The 5,746-nt window shown below is 41.0% G+C and overlaps 1 non-coding gene across 1 annotated transcript; it reads right to left on the bottom strand.

Annotated features, from left to right (window-relative positions):
• Nucleotides 1-379: 379 nt before the first annotated feature.
• Nucleotides 380-483, bottom strand: LOC112699667 (small nucleolar RNA R71). The gene has a single exon (XR_003152612.1). It is a non-coding gene; the product is annotated as a small nucleolar RNA R71 (small nucleolar RNA).
• Between the last annotated feature and the right edge of the window lie 5,263 nt (nt 484-5,746).

The following is a 5,746-nucleotide window of genomic DNA, read 5'->3' as shown; positions in this document are numbered from 1 at the left end:
TGATAATGCAAGAAGGATGCTTGATGACTTTACCAAACCCACATCCAAATTTGATGGAAGAAGCATCTCCATTCCTGCCATTGGAGCAAACAACTTTGAGCTGAAACCTCAGCTAGTTGCCTTAATGCAACAAAACTGCAAGTTCTATGGACTTCCATTTAAAGATCCTTATCAGTTTTTAACTGAGTTCTTGTAGATCTGTGAGACTGTTAAGACGAATGGAGTGAATCCTGAAGTCTACAGGCTCATGCTTTTCCCTTTTGCTGTAAGAGACAGAGCTAGAATATGGTTGGATTCACAACCTAAGGATAGCCTGGACTCCTGGGAGAAGCTGGTCACGGCCTTCTTGGATAAATTCTTTCCTCCTCAAAAGCTGAGCAAGCTTAGAGTGGATGTTCAGACCTTCAAACAAAAAGATGGTGAATCCCTCTATGAAGCTTGGGAAAGATACAAGCAGTTGACCAAAAGATGTCCACCTGACATGTTTTCAGAATGGACCATATTAGATATATTCTATTATGGTCTATCTGAGTTTTCAAAAATGTCATTAGACCATTCTGCAGGTGGATCCATTCACCTAAAGAAAACACCTGCAGAAGCTCAAGAACTCATTGACATGGTTGCAAATAACCAATTCATGTACACTTCTGAGAGGAATTCCGTGAATAATGGGACACCTCAGAGGAAGGGAGTTCTTGAAATTAATGCTCTGAATACCATATTGGCTCAGAACAAAGTGTTGACTCAGCAAGTCAACATGATCTTTCAAAGTCTGAATGGATGGCAAAATGCATCCAACAGTACTAAAGAGGCAGCTTCTGAAGAAGCTTATGATCCTGAGAACCCTGCAATGGCAGAGGTTAATTACATGGGTGAACCTTATGGAAACACCTATAATTCATCATGGAAAAATCATCCAAATTTCTCATAGAAGGATCAACAAAGGTCTCAACAAGGCTTTAACAATGGTGGACGCAATAGGCTGAGCAATAGCAAGCCTTTTCCATCATCTTCTCAGTAACAGACAAAGAATTGTGAGCAAAACACTTCTAATTTAGCCAATCTAGTCTCTGATCTGTCAAATGCCACTTTCAGTTTCATGAGTGAAACAAGATCCTCCATAAAAAAATATGGAGGCACAAGTGGGCCAGCTGAGTAAGAAAGTCATTGAAACTCCTCCCAGTATTCTCCCAAGCAATACAGAAGAGAATCCAAAAGGAGAGTGCAAGGCCATTGATGTGATTAAAATGGCCGAATGCACAAGGGAGGAGAAGGACGAAAATCCTAGTGAGGAAGACCTCCTGGGTTGTCTCTCAAGCAAGAAGGAATTTCCTATTAAGGATCCAAAGGAACCTGAGGCTCATATAGAGACCATAGAGATTCCATTAAATCTCCTTCCGCCATTCATGAGCTCTGAAGACTATTCTTCCTCTGAAGAGGATGAAGATGTGACTGGAGAGCAAGTTGCTCAATATTTAGGAGCTATCATGAAGCTGAATGCCAAGTTGTTTGGTAATGAGACTGGGGAAAGTGAACCTCCTTTGCTCATTAATGAACTAGATACCTGGATTCAGCAAATTTTACCTCAAAAAAGACAAGATCCTGGCAAGTTCTTAATACTTTGTACCATAGGCACATTGACCCTTGAAAAAGCTCTATGTGATATGGGGTCAGGGATAAATCTTATGCCACTCTCTGTAATGGAGAAGCTGGGGATCATTGAGGTACAACTTGCCTTGTTCTCATTACAATTGGCAGACAAGTCATTAAGACAAGCTTATGGAGTAGTAGAGGATGTGTTAGTAAAGGTTGAAGGCCTTTACATCCCTGCTGATTTCATAATATTAGACACTGGGAAGGAAGAGGATGAATGCATCATCCTTGGAAGACCTTTCCTAGCTACAGCAAGAGCTGTGATAGATGTCAACAGAGGTGAATTAGTCCTTCAATTGAATGGGGACTACCTTGTGTTTAAGGCACATGGCCATCCCTCTGTGACAAAAGAGAGTGAGCACAAAGAGCTTCTCTCAGTTCAGAGTCAAGAAGAGCCCCCACAGTCAAACTCTAAGTTTGGTGTTGGGAGGCCACAACCAAACACTAAGTTTGGTGTTAAGACCCCATATCCAAACTCTAAGTTTGGTGTTGGGACTATACAACATTAACCTGATCACCTGTGAGGCTCCATGAGAGCCCACTGTCAAGCAAATGACATTAAAAGAGCGCTTGTTGGGAGGCAACCCAATTTTATTTATTTATCTAATTTTTATTTTATTTTATTTTATTGTTATTTTGTGTTTTATTAGGTACATGATCATGTGGAGTCACGAAAAAATATAAAAATTAAAAATAGAATAAAAAACAGCAGAAGAAAAATCACACCCTGGAGGAAGGACAGACTGGCGTTCAACGCCAGTAAGAAGCATCTGGCTGGCGTTCAACGCCATAACAGAGCATGAATCTGGCATTGAACGCCAGAAACAAGCAACATTCTGGCGTTTGAACGCCAGGAATGTGCCTTAAGGAAAGCTGGCGCTGAACGCCAGTAACAAGCATGAAACTGGCGTTCAACGCCAGAAACATGCTACACATGGGCGTTGAATGCCCAGAACATGCTTCACATGGGCGTTGAACGCCCAGCACGTGCATCACCTCGGCGTTTAAACGCCAGAATGGTGTGCAAAGGCATTCTACATGCCTAATTGGTGCAGGGATACAATTCCTTGACACCTCAGGATCTGTGGACCCCACAGGATCACCTCAGGATCTGTGGACCCCACAGGATCATCTCAAGATCTGTGGACCCCACAGGATCCCTACCTAACATATTCTCCCCTCTTCTCAACAACTTCAATCTCTGAATCTCTCCTCCTAATAAACACGCTTCCCCAAAACCCTTCACCAATCACCTCAATCTCTCTTCCCCATCACCTCTCCACCACTCACATCCATCCACTCTTCCCCATAAACCCCACCTACCTTCAAAATTCAAAAAATACTTTCCCACCCAAACCCACCCTACATGGCCAAACCTACCCCTCCCCCTCCCTATATATACCCTTCCATTCCACTTCATTTTCCCACAACACACTACCCTCTTCTATACCTTGGCCGAAACCTACACTCCCCCTTCTCCTCCATATCTTCTTCTTCTTCTTCTTCTCTTCTTTCTTCTATTGCTCGAGGGCGAGCAATATTTTAAGTTTGGTGTGGTCAAAGCATAATCTTTTTTGTTTTTCATTACCATCAATGGCACCTAAGGCCGGAGAATCATCTAGAAAAGGAAAAGGGAAGACAAAAGCTTCCACCTCCGAGTCATGGGAGATGGAAAGATTCATCTCCAAAAGCCATCAAGACCACTTCTATGAGGTTGTGGCAAAGAAGAAGGTGATCCCTGAGGTCCCTTTCAAGCTCAAGAAAAATGACTATCCAGAGATCCGACATGAAATCCGAAGAAGAGGTTGGGAAGTCCTAACCAACCCCATGCAACAAGTCGGAATCTTAATGGTTCAAGAGTTCTATGCCAATGCATGGATCACGAGGAACCATGATCAAAGTATGAACCCGAGTCCAAAGAATTATCTCACAATGGTTCGGGGAAAATACTTAGATTTTAGTCCGGAGAATGTGAGGTTGGCGTTCCACTTGCCCATGATGCAAGGAGATGTACGCCCCTACACTAGAAGGGTCAACTTTAATCAAAGGTTGGACCAAGTCCTAATGGACATATGTGTGGAAGGAGCTCAATGGAAAAGAGACTCCAAAGGCAAGCCAGATCAACTAAGAAGATTGGATCTCAAGCCTGTGGCTAGAGGATGGTTGGAGTTCATTCAACGCTCCATCATTCCCACTAGCAACCGATCTGAAGTTACTGTGGATCGGGCCATCATGATTCATAGCATCATGATTGGAGAGGAAGTAGAAGTTCATGAAGTCATCTCCAATGAAATCTACAAAATAGCCGAAAAGCCCTCCACCATGGCAAGGCTAGCTTTTCCTCACCTTATTTGCCATCTATGTTACTCAGCTAGAGTTATCATAGAAGGAGACATCTCCATTGAGGAGGATAAGCCCATCACCAAGAAGAGGATGGAGCAAGCAAGAGAGACCCTCCACGGATCTCAAGAGATGCATGAGGAAGCTCATCATCAAGAAATCCCTGAGATGCCTCAAGGGATGCACTTTCCTCCCAACAACTATTGGGAACAACTCAACACTTCCTTAGAAGATTTGAGCTACAATGTGGAACAATTAAGGGTGGAACATCATGAGCACTCCATCATTCTCCATGAAATAAGAGAAGATCAAAGAGCAATGAGGGAGGAGCAACAAAGGCAAGGAAGGGACATAGAAGAGCTTAAGGACATTGTTGGTCCTTCAAGAAGAAGACGCCACTAAGGTGGATTCATTCCTTGTTCTTATTTCTTTCTGCTTTTCAATTTTTATGTTGTGTTCATTATGTTTTGTGTCTCTACTTCATGATCATTAGTGTTTAGTAACTATATCTTAAAGTTATGAATAATTCCATTAATCCTTCACCTCTCTTAAATGAAAAATGTTTTTAATCAAAAGAACAAGAAGTACATGAATTTTGAATTTATCCTTGAATTTAATTTAATTATATTGATGTGGTGACAATACTTTTTATTTTCTGAATGAATGCTTGAACAGTGCATATTTTTGATCTATTGTTTATGAATGTTAAAACTATTGGCTCTTGAAAAGAATGATGAACAAAGAGAAATGTTATTGATGATCTGAAAAATCATGAAATTGATTCTTGAAGCAAGAAAAAGCAGTGAAAGAGCAAAAGCTTGTAAAAAAATGGCGAAAAAATGGCGAAAAAAATAGAAAGAAAAAGAAAAAGCAAGCAGAAAAAGCCAATAGCCCTTAAAACAAAAAGGCAAGGGTAAAAAGGATCTAAGGCTTTGAGCATCAATGGATAGGAGGGCCCAAGGAAATAAAATCCAGGACTAAGCGGCTAAATCAAGCTGTCCCTAACCATGTGCTTGTGTCACGCAGGTCCAAGTGAAAAGCTTGAGACTGAGTGGTTAAAGTCGTGATCCAAAGCAAAAGAGTGTGCTTAAGAGCTCTGGACACCTCTAATTGGGGACTCTAGCAAAACTGAGTCACAATCTGAAAAGGTTCACCCAGTCATGTGTCTGTGGCATTTATGTATCCGGTGGTAATACTGGAAAACAAAATGCTTAGGGCCACGGCCAAGACTCATAAGTAGCTGTGTTCAAGAATCAACATACTTAACTAGGAGAATCAATAACACTATCCGAAATTCTAAGTTCCTAGAGAAGCCAATCATTCTAAACTTCAAGGGAAAAATTGAGATGCCAAAACTGTTCAGAAGTAAAAAGCTACAAGTCCCGCTCATCTAATTAGAATTAATATTCATTGATATTTTGGAATTTATAGTATATTCTCTTCTTTTTATCCTATTTGATTTTCAGTTGCTTGGGGACAAGCAACAATTTAAGTTTGGTGTTGTGATGAGCGGATAATTTATACACTTTTTGGCATTGTTTTTAGGTAGTTTTTAGTAAGTTCAAGCTAATTTTAGGGATGTTTTCATTAGTTTTTATGTTAAATTCACATTTCTGGACTTTACTATGAGTTTGTGTGTTTTTCTGTAATTTCAGGTAATTTCTGGCTGAAATTGAGGGACTTGAGCAAAACTCTGAAAAAGGCTGACAAAAGGACTGCTGATGCTGTTGGAATCTGACCTCCCTGCACTCAA

This window comes from Arachis hypogaea, chromosome 6 (assembly GCF_003086295.3).
Source record: "Arachis hypogaea cultivar Tifrunner chromosome 6, arahy.Tifrunner.gnm2.J5K5, whole genome shotgun sequence".
In the NCBI taxonomy this organism is placed as follows: Eukaryota; Viridiplantae; Streptophyta; class Magnoliopsida; order Fabales; family Fabaceae; genus Arachis; species Arachis hypogaea.
Note: the sequence above shows the minus strand (reverse complement) of the source record. Positions and strands in the feature narration are given on the sequence as shown.